This window comes from Hypanus sabinus, chromosome 10, assembly GCF_030144855.1.
Source record: "Hypanus sabinus isolate sHypSab1 chromosome 10, sHypSab1.hap1, whole genome shotgun sequence".
NCBI lineage: Eukaryota > Metazoa > Chordata > Chondrichthyes > Myliobatiformes > Dasyatidae > Hypanus > Hypanus sabinus.
The window spans coordinates 135,577,561-135,600,776 of NC_082715.1; positions in this window are offsets into that span (position 1 = coordinate 135,577,561).

Genomic DNA, 23,216 nt, shown 5'->3' on the forward strand with positions numbered 1-23,216 from the left:
TTGGAAGGAAGATGGGTCCTCAACAAAGGCTGCATCGGTAGAGCTTCGGAACAAGAAATGTATAACCACGCATTTCAGATTGTATTCTACTCCATCCGACAGACATCGGGATTTAATGGAGCAAATTTGCAGAGAGATCACAGACTATTGCAAGAAGCACGAAGTTGTGATAGTGGGTGGTTTTATCTTTCCACATATTGGTTGGTACTCCCCATTCTTTAAAAGGGACAGATTGGAAAGATTTTTTCAAATGCGTTGGAGAAGCACATTTCAGGACATTGATGCCTCATCCCGAGAGAGATAATAGAACTCCTACTAGGAAATGAAACATGGTGGAGAACGTGGTAATTATGGAAAAGTATAGATCTGGAGCTCTGGTTCAGATTCTAAATTGCAGAAAGGTCAATTCTGATGGTATCAAGCAATCTTGTGTGGATTGGGAAAGGTTGTTTTCTGACAAAGATATATTTGCTAAGTAGGAGGTCTACAAAAGTGACATTTTAAGAGTACAGAGTTTGTTTCCTCCTCTTAGAATAAAGGTCAAGGGTAATATGGTTCGTGAAACTTTGTTTTCGAGAGATATTGAAAAGAACCGAAAGTGCATTATAGGTATAGGCTGGCAGCGACAACTGAGATATTTGAGTAGGATAAAGAAAGCAAGTGAACACCAGTAGGAAATCAGGAGGGCTAAAAAAGATAACGTTGCTCTCGTCGTTAAGCTAAGGCCTTTTACACATATTTTAATAACAAAGGCATAGCAAGTGTTATTTTACTCATACAATTCCTCAGCTCTACCCACAGTGATACAGTACCTTCCAAACCTATGTCGCCTCTTTCTAATGATTGATTTTATTTTTTTGCCAACATAGCCAAGCCATCCCTTCTGCCTACCAGCCTGTGCTTTTGATTCAATGTGTATCCTTGGACAGTTAGCTCCCAGCTATAAGCTTCCTTCGGCCATGATTCAATGATTACTACAGTAGCATACATACAAGTCTATAACTGCTACAAGTTCATATTCCTTATACCGCGTACTGCACCCATTCAAATATAACGACCCCAGTCCTCTATTCACCCTTAATGATTTTGTACGTCTTTTGCATTGCAACTCATCCTAATGACGGCAATCTTGTATCATCATTAGCCTCTCCTTGCTCGGAATGTCATTGCACATGGTCTTTGTTTATTAAACAACTAACTGATCCTCAGCACCATCACCCCGGTTCACATCACCCTGCCAAACTAGTTTAAACCCTCCTACAAAAGACTAGCAAACCTGTTCACAAAGATATTGGAGCTCTGAGGTTCCAACGCAAGCTGTCCCTTTTCTACAGATTGTATATTCCCCAGCAGAGATCCCAAAGATCCATAAATCTGAGCAACTAACCCTTGCAACTGTTTCGCAGCCACGCATTTACCTGCTAATTCAACCTATCCTTATCCTTACAGTCGTGTGGCACAGAAGACTTTCCAGAGATTGCTACCCTGGAGGTTCTAGTTTTCTACCGAGCTCCCTAAAATATCTCTTCAGGAGCTCCTCATCCTGTCTACACATGTCAAGGGCTTCAATATGCACTATTCATCCTTGTCCTTGGGAATGTCATGAATTCGATCCAAGACAACCTGACACTGCCACCAGGGAATCAAAATACCATCTGAGTGTCTCTACCGTGCCCACAGAACCTTGTCTCTGTTCCCTTGAGTATGGAACCTTCTATAAACACTGAAGTCCTGTTCACCTCTCTGCTCTTCCAGAGACCCGACCGCTTTGGCTCCCCGCCCCCTCCCCCTCCACAGTAGGTCCAGTATGGCATCCCCGCAACAGTATCTACAGTTGTCTGCTTATCATTGATAGGAATATCCAGCATTTTGTGAGTGTTGTTTGCAGTATTGTGAGAAGTTTTTGTCACCTACCTGTAACAAGGATGAAACTAAGTTTGAAAGTTTACAGACACCATTCAGTCAGGGTGATTATTGCCCAGGGAGTTCCAGCTGACCTTATTGTTTGCAAATAAATTAGCTCAATGTTTCACTTTCACTGTCCGCTGTGTCATCGCAACTCCAGAGGGTTGTTGCAAAATAATTGATTCGGTGAGTCAACGGGTTGTATTGTGCTCTCACGGACCAGAGACGAATGGAGTATGATAACGCGTCATCGTACATCGACCACATGCAAATAATGAACTGCCGTTGCTGGAAATATGAAACAAACCTGAACCAAAACACTTGGAAATTCAAGAAACAATTTATATTTCAGGTTCTCGACTGGTACGGAGCGGGAGGATGAGCATAACAAACAACAGCTCTCTGTCGGCTGAAACCCAATGGATGAATGAGACCGTTTTAAGCACTCTGCGTGTCTTTGTGCAGCATGTTTCATGACAGCAGTGGAAGTAGAGCTTCTGACACACTGATTGGTGTCAAAGCTTGAATCCTGACATTGGATGCTATCATTGTGAAGGTAGCTCCGTTGTTTTCGCTTCAATAAAGACTTTGGGTGCTATCGATGTGAAGATATCTCAGAGCCACGGAATCATACAGCATGAAAACGGCTGTAAACAAAGTATTGCACATGAGGCTGCTTAAAACAAAAAGTGCCCATGGTATTACAGGAAAGATACTAACGTGGATGGATGATTTGCTGGCTAGCAGGAGGCAAAGAGCAGGAATAAAGGGAACATTTTCTGGTTTGCCGCCGGTGACAAGTTATGTTCTACATGTGTTGGTGTTGTGACCGCTTCTTTTCATGGTATCGAAGAATGATTTGGATGAAGCAATTGATGGCTTTGTGACTAGGTTTGCAGACAATACAAAGATAGGTAGAGGCGTAAGTAGTGTTGAGGATGCAAGGAGGCTGCAGAAGGGCTTGGACTGATTAAGAGAATGGGCAATGAAGTGGCAGAGAGAATATAGTGCTGGGAGGTGTATGGTTATGCACTTTGGTAGGAGGAATAAAGACGTAGGCGTTTTCCTAATACGGAGAAAATTCAAAAACATCAGAAGTTCAAAGGGATTTGCGGAATCGTTGTGCAGGATTTGGTGCAGGATAACTTGCAGTCAGTGGTAAGGAAGGCAGGTACAATGTTCGCATTCATTTCGAAACGACAGGACTATAAGAGCAAGGATGTAATGCTGAAGCTTTATAAGATATTCGTCAGACTGCACCTAGAGAACTATGATCAGTTTGGGCCTTTTATCTTGGAAAATACATGCTCGAGTGAGTCCAGAGCTGGTTCATGAGAATCATTCCAGTAATGAAATGGTTAAAATGTTAGGCCTGTTTGAGGACTCTGGTCCTGCACTCACTGGGGTTTAGAAGAATAAGAGGGAATCTAATAGAATCCAATCAAATATTGAAACCTCTGCATAGCGTGAATGTAAGAAGGATGTTTCCTGTGGTGGACGAGTGTAGGACTAGAGAGCACAGACTCAGAATGGAGGAACTTTTAGAAGAGGAAGATGATAAATTTATTTAGAGAGAAGATGATGAATCTGAGGAATACATTGCCACATGAGACTGTATGGCCAAGTCACTGAGTATGTTCAAAGCGGTGGAAGGTTATGGAAAGAAGGCAGTAGAATGGGACTGAGAGATATAAGAAATGTGGTTTGTCCATCGTCGTCGATGAAGACCTCGACACCATTAGTCGATCTGAGACTGGGTGCGATGTGTCCGAAGATGACTTGTCAGGCCAAGTTATGGAACGAAGGCAGTAGAATGGGACTGAGAGATATAATAAATAAGCCACAATGGAATGGCAGGGCATATTTCATGGACCAAATAGCCTAATTCTACTCATATGTGTAATCGTCTTATGAGTATGGCCCCAGATGATTTCTGAGTGAGAGCAGGCTGCCTTAGTAGAGGAGAGATGAAAGATATGACACCGGGGTGAGCTATTGTAAGTGCCCTGTTTCCGAAAAAATTGTTTTAGCAATTAATAACTGGGCAGGTGGAGACTCACCATGCATCAAAGAACACTAGTGAGAATAGACACGCCAATAAAGGTAAATGAAACGAACATCTCAACTTCTGGTTTAGGGTCGCTTTTATATCACTTTTTAAGTAAGTTAACAATTGGAATGAACGGATATCTAAACCCATTTTTTAGCTCCTCTCTGAATTTACGCTGAGTTAGAACATAAATACACGTGTTGGTACAAGAACCGAGAAGCCTTAGCATGAATCCAGATTGTTGAACAAGATATATGGGATTGCTAATGTATCGGTTTGTATAATTAAAGTTTACAACCGGCCAGTTTAATGAATGTACAACATAGGTAATCCACATCAGTATAAAATTGGCAGACAAAGCAAAGAGTAAAACGATGGATTTTCTCCTGTTCTCCGTCTCTGGGTCAGCGCGGTTCTCTCCCTTACTGCTGCTGCGGAGTCCCTTGCGGAGACGATTGGCTATAACAATGTTCCTGACAGTCAGGATATTAAACACCAAGATCAACGCAAATGGAAGCAGTGGCGTCAGAAAACTATCAATCCACTCGTATACAGTCCATAAAGGTGATGTGTAATAATACGGGCTTTGGATGCAAAACCACGGAACGTTGTTAATGATAACTGAAGGTACAAACAGAAAGTACCAGGGGATGGATCTCAAGCAGCCGACGGTGCTCACTGTTACTAAAATTATAGCTGCTGTTTTCTCCGTGCAATATCTTACCTTGAGCTTCTGACAACAAATTGCCACATATCGGTCAAAGGTGAAAGCGACTGTGAACCAGACCGAACAGTCCAAAGCTGCTTGAAACAAAACCATCTTTACCCCGCACACGGGAGTGATGAACAGGAAAGTAACTGGGAAATAAAGGTTATTTACTCGGTTCAGAATAACATTGAAAACAACCAGTACTAGATCGGCTGCATACATTGCCACCAGATAGCAGGTGATGCATTTGGAGAGACCACACTTCCCTCGTTTCAGAATCACTATCGCCGAAAGATTTACTGCAGGAAATAAAATGAAACAGGAACATCTAATTGTCGCATTGACAGAAGAAATATCAGTTTTACCAACTTGAAGTTAACATTGCAAATGTACTAACTAAAATTACCTCATAGTCTTTTCATAGTTTCAATCCACTAAGTCCTCTGGAACGTTAGAGTACCTAGTGCATTCACCAGCTCCTCTGAATGGCTGTCTGAAACCTCCACACAGAACTATACCTAAGTGTCAATGTTCTACCCCCATCCCTTTCAGTCCCAGTCTGCGTCCAGAGCAAGGGTGGGTTATGCAAGGGAGGAACAATAGTGCTATGATGATTCAGTGTCGACACCAAGCACCATGAGAAATCACGGCACCAGCTGAAATAATGATTTTCAACACCTAATTTACCGTCTATCGTCCACCAAAAGGTAATTGATCAGCGTTGTCCTATTTTGAAGAGAGTCATCCAGAAAGCATGTTAATCTAGGAGAGTGTATATGGGCAGCTACAGAGAAAGCTGCAGAACAGGCCCTCAAGCGTAGTAATCTGTATTGTTGCATACGCTATACGGTAGAGAGGGTAAGAATTCGGTGATTTGGAAGATTATTGAGTGGCTGAAGAATTGGTGCAGAGGCACATTTTAGATGTGTAGATCATTGGAATAAATTCTGGGGAAGGTATAACCTGTACAAAATCAAAGGAATGCACCGGCATTCGGGGGCTGGGCACTATCCCTGCTGGTAGGATTACGAAAAGTGTGTTTAAACTAGGTTGACCAGGGAATCGGAACGAGAGTGATAGGTCGAAGAATGGAGCAGTTAGTTAAACGGGATTTCGACGAATGTGAAGACGACAATAAACTAGTTGATATACCAGAACATCTCGACGTTAAGAAAGGTGATAGGAAAAAGTACGACAGATAAATACCCGAGCTGGTATATACTCAGGTTATTACAGCAAGCGAGAGAAGATATTGCTGCGCATTTGGCGGCGCATATTCCGTCTTTACCGGCCATGGAACTACTATCAAAGGATTGGAGGGTGGAGAATGTTATTCCTTTTTTTCAAGGAAGTTAATAGGAATAATCCTGGGAAGTATATTCCACTGAGTCTTACCTCAATGATGGGCATACCATTGGAGAAGATTCTTAAGAGACAGGATTTACATGCATTTGCAGAGGCATAGGCTGAATATGGATAGTCAGCATGACTTATTAAGGGGCAGATGTTGCCTCATGCGTCTAATTGAATTTCTCGTGGATGTGAAGAAACATATTGAGGGAGGTAGAGAAGTGGGTGAGTTGCATATCGACTTTAGTATGTAATTATCAAAGTTCCCTATAGTCGATCAATTCAGAATGTCAAGAGGCATCGAATCCGGGGAATCACGGTTGTGTGGACTGTGAAGTAGCTACTCTACAGAAGGCAGCAGATGATCATCTGAACGTATTCTGCTGGTGTTCGGTGATCACTGGCGTTACACAAGTATTTGTTTTGGGACTGCTGCTCTTATAATAACCTGGATGAGGAAGTGAAAGGGCGTTTGTTAATTTACAGATAGCATAAAGCTTGGCGTTGTTGTGGATATTGTGAAGGTTTTATTAGGTTAAGATGGGACATTGATAGAATGCAGAGCTGCGTATCGTAACTGAGAAGTAGGAGGTGGAGTTTCATCCAGAAAAGTGTGAAGTCCAAATTTAAGGCAGTTTATGTTTAATGGCAGGATTCTTAGCAGCGGTGCGATCTTAGGGTCTACAGCCGTAGATCCCTCAGCGTTGTCACACAAGTTGATAGGGTGGTAAGAAGGCATATAGTGCATTGGTCTTCCTCAGGGGGACTGAGTTCAAGAACCACGAGGTACTGCAGCGGCTGTATAAATCTCTAGTTATACCACACCTGGAGTATTGTTTCCTGCTGCTTGTGACTTTTTATAGGAATGACACGGAAGCTTTAGAAAGCGTGCAGAGGAAATTTACAATGATGCTCCCTGAATTAGAGGGCATACTGTCATAAAGATGAATTAATCCAGCTAGGGGTTTCCACTTCGGAGGGAAGTTAGGACAAGAGGCAACTTAATGGCCGAGTATTAGATGATAAGAGGCATAGATAAAGTGGACAGTCGTATTCATCTTCCGAGGTTGGAAATGGGTAGTACGAAAGAGGATAATTTTATTGTGTAGGGGATGTCAGAAGTGGAAATTTTTGCACAGAGAGGGGATGGTGTTGATCGTACTGTCTGTAGTCATTATTGAGGCAGATGCGTTATGGACATTTAAGAGAATCTTATTCACATATATGAAAGAGCAATAGAGAACAATGTGGGAGGGTAGAGTTACATTGATCATTGAGTAGGTTAAAATGCCGGCACAACATTGTGGGCCGAAGTTATGTACACAAAATGCGGGAGAGCTCAGCATGTCCGGCAAAATCAATGGGGCAAAATAAATGGTAGTTTTATTGTTTCGGTCCAAGACCCTCAAACCCTGATGAAGGTTTTTATCTCAACATGTCACACCTTATACTTGTCTGCATGAAATTCCATTTATCATTTTTCCAGCTGGTGCAGATCACGTTGCAAATTTTGGTAGCCTTCTTCGTTGTCCACTACGCCACCAAATTTACCACATTGCTATTTAGATCTTTGGCGGATCACAAGCTAAATTCCTGCGGCACTTTACTGTATAACCATGTAACAATTACAGCACGGAAACAGGCCATCGCTGCCATTCTAGTCCCACCGACCTGAACTCAGCCCATAACCATTCCTTTCCTGTCCATAGACCTATCCAATTTTTTTAAAATGACAATATCAAAGGCCACCAGGTAACTCTCGCTGGCTTCTCCCACGAAGCTAACGCTGCACCCAATTTTCTGCCTCATTCTGAATGGCCAGCCACTTGAGATCCTTGAATAACCTCCTGTGCGGTAATTTGTGAACTGCCTTGCTCGAGTCCATGTATAACCATCCATCTCTTTGCTTCATGAACATTTCTGATAACCTCCTTGAAAAACTCTAAGATTGGTTAGAAACGACCTAACACGCACAAAGACATGTTGATAATCCCTAATCAGAGCACTTCGACCTAAATATTATGGATCTGGTCTCTTAGCATGCATTCCAAAATTTTACTCACTATTGACTTAAAGCTTACTGGTCTACAACTTACCATCATTTTTGCAGAATATTTCTTGAATAACATTAGCTGTCCTCGAATCATCTGGCACTGTATCCGTGGCTAAAAATATTTTTAATACTGTATTCCTGTGATATATCGCCCATAGCGTGCCTCAAAACAGCAGGCACCTCCTCTGTGTACGATTGATAACCTCAAGGCTGTATTGCCTCTATCTTGCCTGTGTCCGTCCCCTCTTCCTTCTAGTTCCAGCGAGTACAGATCCAGAGCAATCAAACACTCCTCACACATTAACCCTATCATTCCCGGGCTTATTCTTTTGAACCTCCCCCGTATCTTCTTCAATGCCAGTACATTCTTTTTACGATAAAGTGCCCAAACTGAAAGCGTGTGCTGACCAATTCCTGATAAAGGAGTAGCATTACATGGTAGCATTTGTATTCTAACCCTCTTATACAGAATGCTAACTTTGCATTTGCCTTCCTAACCAACGACTCAACCTGCAAGTTAACTTTTAAATAATCCTACACGAGGACTCCAAAGTCTCTTTGACCGTCTGTTTTCTGTATTTTCTTTATTTTTGTTTCTAAAATAGTATACGCCCTTATTGCTTCGATCAAAGTATATAATCTTCTACTTCCCTACACTATATTCTATCTGCCACTTATTTGCATATTTTCCCGATCTATCAAAGTCCTTTACAAAACGAGCGGAGTAGCAACACAAAGCATTGTTTCCGCGAGAACTCCCGGTGCAGCGCCTTACCGATAACTCCAATGGCCGAAAGAACTGGGTAGTAAATGCGCTCGATCTGGAAGATTGCTGGGTATCCCATTGTCTCTGAGAAAAGCCAGGTGTGCTGGACTCACGGCCTCCGAATGACCAAATATAAATCCCTGTTCAGAGAACCCACCGTTTATACAGGGAACTAATCCCCAGTGAGACTATTACCCTTGTACTGTAAATAAGTGGATTAGTCAAAGTTACCTGAACAGGGAAGCAACCAACCATTTATTTCAAGTTTTATGATGTAATAGGAACTATTTTAAGAACTCATTATGAAAAAATGACATTTCGTTACTTTAAAATGTCAAACAATGTCAGAAAACGGTTATCACCACAGGTGAAGATTCGATCCTTTCGAATATAGAGACTGAACGTCTATCGGGGGGATGGTGGTTCCACAAATTAAATTCCGTGTTTATCGCCATTTCATACTCTGCCCTAATCACAGGAACATTGGTAAGAATAGGCCACTTCGAGCCTATCTTTACTACCCCTATTTACCAGTAATGTTGAAATTATGTGTTGCACACTGGTGCATGGGTTGCACAGATTCAGTCATCCGAGTTTAGTACCCGCCTCTGGGAATGCCTGTAAGGAGTCTGCATGTTCTCCCCGTGACCGTATGGTTTTCCCTGGATTCTCCAGTTTCCTCACGCATCGCATGATATGCAGTCTGGTAGGTTAATTGATCCTGCAAGTTAGGCCTTAAGACCATAAGACACAAGAGCAGAATTTGGCCATCCGTCCCGTCGAGTCAGCTCCGCTATTCAATCATAGACAATCTTTTTTTCTATTGACTCCTCAACCCCAATTCTCGGCCGTATCCCCGTAGCTTATGTTACCATGTACAATCAGGAACCTATCAATCTCTGCCTTAACTCAAGGGGGAGCAATATCCTTGCTGGTAGGTTTGCTAGCATGGTTCGGGAGGGTGTAAACTAATTTGCAAGGGGGATGGGACCCGGAGCGATAGAGCAGTGAAAGAAGTGCATGGAGTAAAGCCAGATCTAACATGTAGAGAGGCTTTAAGGAAAGAGCAGCAGAATAAAGGGCATAAAGGTAGTAAGGTTGAAGGGCTAAAGTGTGTGTACTTCAATGCAAGAAGCATCAGGATCAAAGGTGATGAACTGAGATCTTGTATACATAATGGAATTATGATGTAGTAGCCATTACGGAGACTTGGCTGGCACCAGGGCAGGAATGGATTCTCAATATTCCTGGATTTCAGTGCTTTAAAAGGGATGGGGGGGGGGGGGGTAGGGGAGGAGGGGTGGCATTACTGGTCAGGAATACTATTACTGCCGCAGAACGGGTGGGTAATGTAGCAGGATCCTCTTTTGAGTCAGTATGGGTGGAAGTCAGAACAGAAAAGGAGCAGTTACTCTACTGGGGGTATTCTATAGGCCCCCTGGTAGCAGCAGAAATAGCGAGGAGCAGATTGGAAGGCAAAATTTGGGAAGGTGCAAAAATAACAGGGCTGTTATCATGGGTGACTTTAACTTCCCTAATATTGATTGGCACTTGATTAGTTCCAAGGGTTTAGATGGGGCAGAGTTTGTTAACTGTGTCCAGGATAGATTCCTGTCACAGTATGTTCACAGACCGACTAGGGGGAATGTCATACTAGATCTAGTATTAGGTAACGAACTGGGTCAGGTCACAGATCTGTCAGTGGGTGACCATCTGGGGGACCGTGATCACCGCTCCCAGATCTTTAACATTATCAGGGAAAAGGATAGAATCAAAGAGGATAGGAAATTTTTTTTCCTATATAGGGGAAGGATAGGGGAAGGGCAAATTATGAGGCTATAAGTCTAGAACTTGAGGATGTGAATTGGGGTGATGTTTTTGCAAGGAAATGTACTATGGACATGTGGTCGATGTTTAATGATCTCTTGCAGGATTTTAGGGATAAATTTGTCCCGGTGAGGAAGATAAAGAATGGTGGGGTGAAGGAACCATGGGTGACAAATGAAGTGGAAAATCTAGTCAGGAGGAAGAAGGCAGCATGCATGTGGTTTAGGAACCAAGGATCAGATGGGTCTCTTGAGGAATATAGGGTAGCAAGAAAGGAATTTGAGAAGATGCTGAGAAGAGCAAGAAGGGGGCATGAGAAAGCCTTGGCGAGTAGGGTAAAGGAAAACCTCAAGGCATTCTTCAATTATGTGAAGAACAAAAGGATGACAGGAGTGAAGGTAGGACCGATTAGAGACAAAAGTGGGAAGATGTGCCTGGAGGCTGTGGAAGTGAGCGAGGCCCTCAATGAATACTTCTCTTCGGTATTTTCCACTGAGAGGGAGCTTGATGACGGTGAGGACAATATGAGTGAGGTTGATGTTCTGGAGCATGTTGATAGAAAGAGAGAGTGGAGGTGTTGGAGTTGTTAAAATACATTAGGACAGATAAATCCCCGTGGCCTGATGGAATATTCCCCAGGGTGCTCCACGAGGCAAGGGAAGAGATTGCTGAAACTCTGGCTAGGATCTTTATGTCCTCGTTGTCCACGGGAATGGTACCGGAGGATTGGAGGGAGGCGAATGTTGTCCCCTTGTTCAAAAAAGTTACTAGGGATAGTCCAGGTAATTATAGACCAGTGAGCCTTACGTCTGTGGTGGGAAAGCTGTTGGAAAAGATTCTTAGAAATAGGATCTATGGGCATTTAGAGAATTATGGTCCGATCAGGGACAGTCAGCATGGTTTTGTGAAAGGCGGATCGCGTCTAACAAGCCTGATAGAGTTCTTTAAGAAAGTGACCAGGCATATAGATGAGAGTAGTGCAGTGGATGTGATCTACATGGATTTTAATAAGGCATTTGACAAGGTTCCACACGGTAGGCTTATTCAGAAAGCCAGAAGGCATGGGATCCAGGGAAGTTTGGTCAGGTGGATTCAGAATTGGCTTGCCTGCCGGAGGCAGAGGGTCGTGGTGGAGGGAGTACATTCAGATTGGAGGGTTGTGACTAGTGGTGTCCCACAAGGATCTGTTCTGGGACCTCTACCTTTTGTGATTTTTATTAACGACCTGGATGTGGGGTTAGAAGGGTGGGTTAGCAAGTTTGCAGACGACACAAAGGTTGGTGGTGTTACAGATGGTGTAGTGGATTGTCAAAGATTGCAGAGAGACATTGATAGGATGCAGAAGTGGGCTGAGAAGTGGCAGATGGAGTTCAACCCGGAGAAGTGTGAGGTAGTACATTTTGGAAGGACAAACTCCAAGGCAGAGTATAAAGTAAATCGCAGGATACTTGGTAGTCTGGAGGAGCAGAGGAATCTGGGGGTACATGTTCACAGATCCCTGAAAGTTGCCTCACAGGTAGATAGGGTAGTTAAAAAAGCTTATGGGGTGTTAGCTTTCATAAGTCGAGGGATAGAGTTTAAGAGTCGCGATGTAATGATGCAGCTCTATAAAACTGTAGTAAGACCACATTTGGAGTACTGTGTCCTGTTCTGGTAGCGTCAGTATAGGAAGGATATGGAAGCATTGGAAAGGGTACAGAGGAGATTTACCAGGATGCTGCATGGTTTAGAGAGTATGGATTATGATCAGAGATTAAGGGAGCTAGGGTTTTACTCTTTGGAGAGAAAGAGGATGAGAGGAGACATGATAGAGGTGTACAAGATATTAAGAGGAATAGACAGAGTGGGCAGCTAGCGCCTCTTCCCCAGGGCACCACAGCTTAGTACAAGAGGACATGGCTTTAGGGTAATGGGAGGAAAGTTCAAGGGGGATATTAGAGGAAGGTTTTTCACTCAGAGAGTGGTTGGTGCGGGGAATGCACTGCCTGAGCCACTGGTGGAGGCAATTACACTAGTGAATTTTAAGATACTACTAGACAGGCATATGGAGGAATTTAAGGTAGGGGGTTATATGGGAGGCAGGGTTTGAGGGTCGGCACAACATTGTGGGCCGAAGGGCCTGTACTGTGCTGTACTGTTCTATGTTTTCTGTTTTTTTAACTACACTCAGCGACCTGGTCTCCACAGCTACATGTGGCAACAAATTCCACAGATTCACCCCCCTTTGGCTAAAGAATTTTCTCTGCATCTCTGTTTTGTAAGGGTGCCCTCTTGTCCTAGACTCTCCCACCATGTGAAACATCCTTTCCACATCCACTCTGTCTAGACCCTTTAACATCCCAAAGATTTTAGTGAGATCCCATCTCATCCTTATGAATTCCAGCGGGTACAGACCCAGAGCCATCAAACGTTCCTCGTATGATAACACTTCCATTCCTTGAATCATCCTTGTGAGTTTCTTCTGGAACCCCGCAAATGGCAGCTCATCTTTCCTAAAATGGACCGCCCAAAACTATTCACAGTACTCAATGTGATGCCTCACCACTGCCTTACAAAGCGTCAGCATCACATCCTTGCTCTTGTATTCTAGACCTCTTGAATTGAATTTGCCTTCCACACCACCGACTCAAACTGCAAGTTAATTTTCAAGATGTTCCGCACAAGGGCTCCAAAGTCCATTTGCATTTCGGTTTCCTGGCTTTTCTCCTCGTTTAGAAAATAGTTGACAGGAAAAGAGTGTTTCATGTCAAACTGAAAACAGATCTTTATAAAGTGATTTAAATTAATTACAAATATAAAACAAAAACTAATTAGTTACGTAAGTTCTGACCCCCTCAAATCAGTAACCAGTAAATGCACCTTTAGCAACAATTCAGTCTGTGTGCATCGGTCTCCCACGGCTTTCTACATCCAGACACTGCAATATTCTCCCATTCTTCTTTACGAAACTGCTCAAGCTCTGTCAGATTACCTGTGATGCCACTTAAAGGGAATTATCTATCCGTATTCCCAGATCCCTTTGTTCTACCCCACACTTTAGGACCACTGCGTAAATCCTAACTGGTTTGCCCTCCTAAGGGGCAGAAACTCAAACTTGTCTGCACTAAATTCTTTTTTTCTTGTAATTTATTTTTTATTGAAGTTCATCATCAAGTAAACATTTCCATAAGATGTATTTCAGACATTGTACATACATATCATATAGTCATATATATATCACAAATTTCCACAACGTATTTATCTGAGGTATATACTTATAGAAAAGAGTGTAAAGTAAAAACAAGCTGAAGGAAAGAACTATGTACAAGTAGGTAATGATGTATTTTTTTTTACAACAGATGTATTGATTAGTGAGAATAAAATCATGCCTATGAGGCATTATGAGAGATAATAGAACTCCTGTTAGGAAATGAAACATGGTTGGAAACAAGGTAATTAAGGAAAAGGATAGTTCTGGATCTCGGGTTCAGTTTCTAAATTGCAGGAAGGCCAATTTTGATGGTACCTGAATGGAACTAGCTCGTGTGGATTGGGAAAGGTTGTTTTCTGGCAAAGTTGTGTTTGTCAAGTAGGAGGACTTCAAAAGTGACAAGTTAAGAGTACAGCGTTCGTATCCTCTTCTCAGAATAAAGGGCAGGTGTAACATGCTTAGTGAACCTTTCTATTCGAGAGATAGTGAAAGGAATCGAAAGTGCATTGTAGGTATAGGCTGGCAGAAACAACTGAGGTACTTGAGTAGGATTAGGAAAGGAAGTGAACCTTTCAGAAGGAAATCAGGAGGGCTAAAAAGATAAGGTTGCTCTTGTCGTTAGACTAAGGTCTTCTACAGATATTTTAAGAGGAAAGGCATAGCAAGGGTTATTTTACCCATGCAGTTCCTTAGCTGTACCCACACTGATACAATAACTTCCAAACCTACGTCGCCTCTTTCTAATGATCTTACAATATCATACGTGCAAATCTGTAACTGCTACAAGTTCATATTCCTTATTCTGTGTACTGCATCCATTCAAATAATACAACATCAATCTTGTATTCACCCTTTACGATTTTGTACGCCGTTTGCATTGCAATTCATCCTAATGACGGCAATGTTGTCTCATCATTATCTTCTCCTTGCTCGGAATTTCATTGCACATGGCCTTTGTTTGTCAACCAACCAAATGATCCTCAGCACCATCATTCCGGTTGACATAATCGTCGTCATTATCATGTGCCATTCTCTGCCAGAGCATCGGCGACCACTTTCTTCCACTGTGGTCTGTCGGTAGTCAAACCTCTTGCATCTCTGGAGGTGAGGCTGGTCCACTTCTTGATGTTGTCGGTCCAGTCTGTCCTCTGTCTGCCTCGGGAGAGGCTTCCCTCTACTCTGCCTTCAAGCACAGTGCATTCCAGTGTGTCAGTTCTTGAGATGTGTCCTAAATAGCGATAATGGTTTCCAGAAATATTGGTTTCTGCCGGTCTTTTCTAGGATTAAATTGTTGGATCTCCTTTCAATGTTCTATACCCGGAGAATCCGTCTCGACCTCCACATCGCAAATGCTGTCAACTTTTTTATCAGCTGCTTCTCGTGCTCATGTTTTATAGCCATATAGGGCTAATGGCCAGGCGAGGCTCTTGAGGAGGCGTATCTTGGTGTCAATGCTCACAGATCTATCTTTCCAGATGTTCCAGAGTTTGGTAGTGCTTGTGCGTGACATTGCTAGCCTTCGCCTTATTTCCTTGCTGCATTCGTTTGTGTCATTTAGTTCTGCACCGAGGTACATAAAGGAGAACACTTGTTCCATCTTGTCGTTTACGATGTAGAAATCAGCTTGAATTGTAGTTTTGCTTATCACCATAACTTAAGTCTTTTTGCCATTCATCAGAAATACAAATTCAGCAGAAACTTTTGCAACATTATTGAGTAGTGCTTGTATGTCTTCTGTTGTGACTAGCAGGGCTGTATCATCTGCGTATATCAAGTTACGGATGGTTCTTCCTCCTATTTTAATGCCACTGTTGTCTGGAATTGCCAGTCTCATGATCATCTCAGTGTAGATGCCAAACAGGTCTGGAGAAAAGATGCAGCCTTAGCGGACTCCTTTCCCATTGCAGAATGATTCATTCTCGCCAGATGTGGTCAGATGGCTGGAGGAGTTTGTACCATACAGTGTATCTAGAACAGCCACCAAATTTGGTGCCACTCCCAGATGAATCGTTGTCGTCCACAGTTCGATGTATTGGACACAGTCAAACGCCTTTGAGTAGTCTATGAAGCAGATGTACAGGGTGATATTGATGTACAGGCAGCTTTCAGATCACCTTGCCAAATTAGTTTAAACTTCCTGCAAAAGTATAGCAAATCTATTCACAAGGATATTAGAGCTCTTGTGTTCAGACCCAACCTCTCTTCTTCGTACTGATTGTACCTTCCCCAGCAGAGATCCCAATAATCCATAAATCTGTGCCATTTCCCCCGCACTTGTTCCACAACCACACGTTCACCTGCCAATTCATCCTCTCCTTATCCTCACAAAAGCGTGGTACAGGAGGCTTTCCAGAATTTACTACCTTGGAGGTCATGCTTTTCAGCTTTCTGCCTCGGTCTCAAAAATCCCTCTTCAGAACTTCCTCATCTTGTCTACCCATGTCATTTGGCTTCAATATGCACTATTCATCCTCTTCCTTGGGAATGTCATGGACTCGATCCAAGACAACCTGACACTGCCACCAGGGGAAAAAATACCATCTGCGTGTCTCTACCGAGCCCAGAGAATCTTGCCTCCGTTCCCTTGACTATGGAACCTTCCATCAACAATGAAGTCCTTTTCACCTCTCTGCTCTTCCAGAGATCCGGTCACTGTGACTCCCCGCCCCCTCCTCCTCCTCAGTAGGTCCAGTAGGTCATTCCCACAACAGTATCTACAGTTGTACGCTTATCACTGAGGGGAATAGGCAGCATTTTGTGAGTGTTGTTTGGAGTATTGTGAGAAGTTTTGGTCAGCTACCTGCAGCAAGGATGAAACTATGTTTGAAAGACGACTGACAACATTTAGAAGGATGTGTCCGGGACTGGAGAACATCAGTTACAAGGAAAAGTTGAATAAGTTAGAACTTTATTCCTTGGAATATTGCCGATTGAGAGTAGTTTTGCTAGAGGTATACAAAATTACGAGGAATATAGCTATGGTAAAGGCGAGCAGTCTTTCTCCAATCAGGTGGTTTGGTACAACGACCAGTGGTAATGGGTTAAGGGTGCAAGTTTTAAAGTTTAAGGGGAAGATGAGGGGAAACTTTTCCCCCCTGAGAACTGTGGGAAAGTGGAACGAGCTACTCGCACTGGTGGTGTGCAGCTCGATTTCAACATTTAAACTAAGTTTGGATAGTCATATGGGCGGTAGTGGTATAGAGAGCAATGATCAACGTCGAGGTCGATTGAAGCAAGCAGTTTAAATAGTTCAGCAGGGGCCATATAGGCCAAAGGGCCTGCCTCTGTGCTGTATATGTCTACAACTAAATTAATCTGACCATATCTGCATGTAATCTATATTCCACATGCACTTCAGTAAGATATTTAACAAGCTGCCTTATGATAAGCTGATCAGTGGCTTAAGATGTATAGGATCCAGACCGACTTGGCAGTTCGATTCAGATTTGAAATGTCCATAGAAAACAAAGGGAAGAGGTGGACGTGCATTATGCTGACTGGCGGTCCCTGACCAATAATCTTCTGTAGGAACTGTGGTGCTACCTCTGTTTGTAAAAATGGTAGGGAAATAGTGAAGTATAATCTAGAAATGTCTGAGTTGTCTGAACTTAGGGAATTTAAGAGAAATGGGAAATACAATGACAGGACAGTCAACAGCATTAATGCATAGAAGGATTTTACGCTTCAAGTGAAGAACTCTCTGAAAGTAACCATGCAGCCGGTCGGACGGTAATGAAGATGCGTTGCATGCTTCCCTTCTTCATTAGGGCACGGTGTACATGAGTCAGGAATTTATGTTGCAGCTATGTACATAAAACTTTAATGAGGCTGTATTCAGAGTATTGTGTGCAAATGTGTTCATTCCATTTCAAAGTGGACGTGAAAACTTCGGGGTGGTCACCGAAGCAGTTTGTCAGAATTCTGATTAAATTAGTTGTTGTGGTGAATACAGAGACAGACATGAGTTGTTTCCTCTGGAATTTCGGAGACTGATGATATTTCGGACATGACGAAAGTTTGCAAAATTATAAGAGACTCGGACAGAGTAGACAGTCTGAACATGTTTTTCATGAAATACAGGTCGTATGCCAGAGGGCATGCATTTAAGGCAAGAGGGAGACGTTCAGGGAAGATTTATAGCAATCATTTCATGGTGTCAAATGCCTGGAATGGGCTTTCAGGTCTGGTCGTGGAACTTAATATGATAGTGGTGTTTAATACCCTGTTAGAAAGACGCATCGACATGCAGATAGTGGGGAGATATGGACTTTGCCAAACAGAAAAGATTACTTCAACTTGGCATTATTTTCGGCACAGGCATGCAGGGTGGAAGGGTCCTTTGCTGTGTTGTCATGTTCTATGTTCTGTGATATGTGACACGGGAAGAACAATATTATATATTCTGGGGAACAGCTGATTGTCAATTGGCGATAAGTAACAAAATGTTCAGGGAAAATCCATAGTCTCTCTAAGAGACGTTCGTTCTCTGTATCTGAGTGAACTGGGTCATTACCTGAGTCCGTGGATGGGACAGTGGTGAGATCGTGCCTGCACGGTGTTGTCTCCAAATAGCCATTTGTATCACAAAAAAATCTTTAATTAGTTCCCATTGCATCACGAACCTTGGAATATATGCGTGATTACCTCCCTGTTCAGATAACTGTAAGTAATCGACATCATTACATTGCAAGTGTAATCGTCTCACCGGAGGTCCCTTCCCAATATAAGCGGTGGTTTTCTCTGAACAGAGATTGATGTTTGGCCAGTCGGAAGCAGCGACTCCACAACACGCGGCATTTCTCAGAGAGAATGGGATACCCAGCAATCTTCCAGATCGAGCGCATTTACTACCCAGTTCTTGCGGCCATTGGAGTTATTGGTAAGGCGCTGCCATGAGATCGATCGCAGAATCAATGCTTTTAGTCGCTGCTCTGCTCGTTTCGTATAGGTACATGTTCAGTGTTACCGCTTCAGTCAGGGGGATTATGGCCCAGTGAGGTCCACCTGACTAGTTTATCAATTTCTTGTTTGCAAGGAAATTTGCTCAATGTTTCGCTTTCAATGTCCACTGCGTCATCGCAAATCGAGGCGAGTGTTGACAAGTCATTGATTAGGTGAGTCAACGGGTCGCATTGTGCTCTCATGCAAATAATGAACTGCGATTGCTGGAAACAGAACCTGAAACAACACACTTGGAAGTTCAGGAAACAATTTACATTTCAGGTCCTCGACCGTTTCGGACTGGACAGCTAACTTGCAGCGTCGGAGCAGGAAGATGAGCAGAACAAGCAATAGCCCTCTGCCGGCTGAAACTCACTGGATGAATGTGGCAGTTTGAAGCAGACTGAGTATCTTTGTACAGCATGTTTCATGATAGTAATGGAAGTAGAGATGCTGATATACAGACTGGTGTCACAGCTTCGATTCGGATATTGGATGCTATTATTGTGAAGGCGGATCTACCTCCATTGTCCATGCTTTGTGAATGACTCTAGGTGCTATGGATGTGAAGATATCTCAGAGCCACGGAATCACAGAGCATTAAAACGGCTGCTCCTTACAAATATGTCCATGTCGACTCAGCTAAACTGCTCCCATTTGCCCTATTTCACCATATGCCTATCTAGACAGTGTATACCCGGCGGACGATATACAAGATATATGATATATACATAATGTATACGCTGGGTATATAGCATATACCCTGTTAATACTTCATATTCTTTGGGTATACAGTTAATACCAAAAGAGCAAAGGACCTTAACGGAAAAGGAGCAGAATTAGGCCATTCAACCCATCGAATCTGTTCTGTCATTCCACCATGGCTGTTTTATTATCCCTCTGACTTCATTCCTATGCCTTCTTCCTGTAAACTTTGCCGCCCTGACTAATCAAGAACCAATCAATCTCTGCTTTGACCAAACTCACGAAAGTAGGAGTTTACACATTAGTCAATTGTTCAGACATTTCAAACAGAATAGAAGGGATATAAAAGTGTGGCAAATTTGTACTACAGTTCTGGAAATAAAATATTACAGCTTCTCCTACAGAAGACATCCAAAAGACTCATCGAGTGAGACAGAGCTCAGGAATATGAACCATGCAGTCACTCTAGATTGTACATAGGCTTCTGAATAACCAGCTGGAGAGGGATGAACAGAAATGTCGGCTGACTATCAAAAACTGTAAAAACAAGTTTGTAACTGTAGTATAGACTTTAAATTCTCAGATTCATTCGGGAGTCACTCATGCTTGGATTTTACAGTGATATGGACCATACTTGCATAATTCGGGCTATTTTTGGAATGGAAATGATGGGTCCAGAAGAAAATACACTGAAATCCAGTTTTACAAAGATTAATATTATACAGATTCCAATTCATCCAATGCCTGTTGTGTAAACTTGGAAAGTAAATCGCTCTTCTATTTTATTTATTTCAGTTAACTTCGTGTCCATTCTGATTCTGAATCGCGGGAAGTGTGGACTCTCCAAATGCATCACCTCCTACTTAGTGGCAATGTCTGCAGCGGATCTGTCACTTGTCATTCTTAATGTGATATTGACCCGTATTAATAACATCTATTTCCCAGTTAATTTCTTATTCATCACTCCAGTATGCAAGATTAAGCATGTTTTGTTTCTGGTATCATCGGACTGTTCTGTCTGGTTCACAGTTGCTTTCACTTTCGACCGATATGTGGCAATCTGTTGTCAGAAGCTCAAGCCAAAATATTGCACCGAGAAAACAGCGGCTCTAGTTTTAGTAACAGTGAGCACCGTCGCTTGTTTGCGATCTATCCCCTGGTACTTTGTATTTGTACCCGCGGCTATTATTGACAACGTCCCATGGTTTTGTATCGGAAGTCCAGACTATTACACATCACCCTTTTGGACTGCAAACGAGTGGATTGACAGTTTATTAACACCACTCCTTCCATTTGCATTAATCCTGGTATTTAATATCCTCACTGTCAAGAACATTATTAAAGCTAACCGTCTCCGAAAGGGACTCCGCACCAACAGTAAGGGAGAGAACCGCGTTGACACAGAGTCGGAGAACAGGAGGAAATCCATCGTTTTACTCTTTGCTTTGTCTGCCAATTTTATACTGATGTGGATACCATATGTTGTGCATTCATTAAATTGGCCGATGGTAAACTTTAATTATTCAAACAAATATCTGAGTAACCCCATATATATTGCCCAACAGACCGGTGTCATGCTGAGGCTGCTCAGTTCCTGTACCAACACGTGTATTTATGCTCTTACTCAGAGCAAATTCAGAGAGGAGTTAAGAAATGGATTGAAGTATCCATATGTTTTAGGTACCAGATTATTTAAAATGTAATATAAAACCGATTTTCAACCAAATGCTAAGAATGCCTCCTCATCTATTGTCATTTGCTCCCAAACATTTTTCGCAAAAGAAAGATTGTGGCTTTCACCAGGTCATGCGAGATCGCAGGCTGTTCCAAAAAAAACATAAGGTACTGAGAGGATGCGATTTTCAATTTCTACTTATTGACCGTGACTCCAATAATGTAAAAGGACTCGACTGGATTTGTAGAGAAGCCAGGAAATTATAGGCGGATGAGCCTGATACCAGTTGTGGGTAAGTTGTTGGGCAGTAAAAGGGACCAGATATTTGAGCATTTGGATAGAAAGGGATTGATTTCCGATGGCCTGCACGGCTTTGTGCGTGGTAGGTCGTGTCTAATCAACGATAGGGTTTTCGAGGATTTTAGCAGGAAATTTAATAAAGGCAAGGTGGTGGATATTATGAACATACACTCCTGCAAAGTATTTGAAATTGTCCCGCATGAGAGGCTGGTCAAGAAGGTTCAGTCATTTGGTATTAAAGATGAGGTAGTAAATTGTTAGAGACAGTGTCTTTGCTAGAGAAGCCAAACTGTGGTAGGAAATGTTTGCCTCTCTGACTGGCGACCTGTTATTGTAGTGTGCCACGGAGATGGGTTTTGGGTCTGTTGTTGATTGTCATTTATATCAACCATCTGAATGATAATGTTTCTGCACTGGAGCAGAATATTTGCGGTTGACACCAAGATTGGGGGTGTAATGGACCGTGAAGAAGACTATTGAAGCTTGTAACGTGACCTGGACCGGCGGGAAACTTGTCGGAAAAATGGCAAAAGGAATTTAATGCAGAGAAGTGTGGCGTGTTGCACTTTGGAAGGACCGAACTGTGTCGGTGTTTCACAGTGCACGGAAGGACATTGAAAGTGCAGTGAAATAAAGTTTGGAAAACAGGTGCATAATTCATTGAAAGACGCAAAGCATTTGGCATATTGACTTCCATTCATCAATTTTTTTTTAAGTACAGTGTTGTGATGACTGGATTTGTGACTAAATTTGCCGATGATATAAAGATAGGTGTGGGTGCGGGTAGTGTTAAGGAGAACGTGCAGAAAACAACTTAGGTAGTTTTGGGGAATGGACAAGGACGTGGCAAATGAATTACGATGTTAGAAGGTGTATAGTCATGCACTTTGGTGGAAGAAATTAACGGGCAGACTACTATTTAGATGGGGAGAGAATTCAAAATGCATAGACGTAAAGAGTCTTGGGGGTTCTTGTGCAGGATACCCTGAAGGTTAACCTCCAGGCTGAGTCGGTGGTGAAGAACGCAAATACAATGTTGGTATTCATTTCTTGAGATATCGAATATAAGAGCAGGGATGTGATCTTGAGGCTCTATAAGCAATTCGTGGCACCACACATGAAGTATTGTGTGCAGTTTTGGGCTCCTTATTTTAGAAAGAATATACTGAGATTAGAGAGGGTTCAGAAAAGTTTCACGAGAATGATTCCAGTAATGAAAAGGGAACTGTATGAGGAACGTCTAGATGCTCTTGGGCTCTATTCCCTGGAATTGAGGAGAATGATGGGGGGATCATAGACGCATTCCGAATGTTAAAAGGCCTGAACAGTTTAGATATGGTAAAATTATTTCCCATAGTAGGGGCGTCCATGACAAGAGGGCACAACTTCAAGATTGATGTACGTCCGTTTAGAACTGAGATGCAGAGAAATTACTTTAGTCATTGGGCGGTAAATCTATGCAATTTGTTGCCACGAGCGGCAGCGGAAGCCAAGTGATTGGGTGCATATAAGGCAGAGAGAGATAGGTTCTTCATTAGCCAGGGCATTAAAGGGTATGGAGAAAAGGAAAGGGAGTGGGGATGACTGGAAGAATTGGATCAGCCCATAATTGAATGGCGGATCAGACTCGATGGGCCGAATGGCTTACGTCTGCTCCTATATCTTATGATTTTATGCTCTAATGGATGTTATTCTGAAGTTGTATAAGTCGTTGGTGAAGCCTAACCCGGAATATTGTGTGCAAT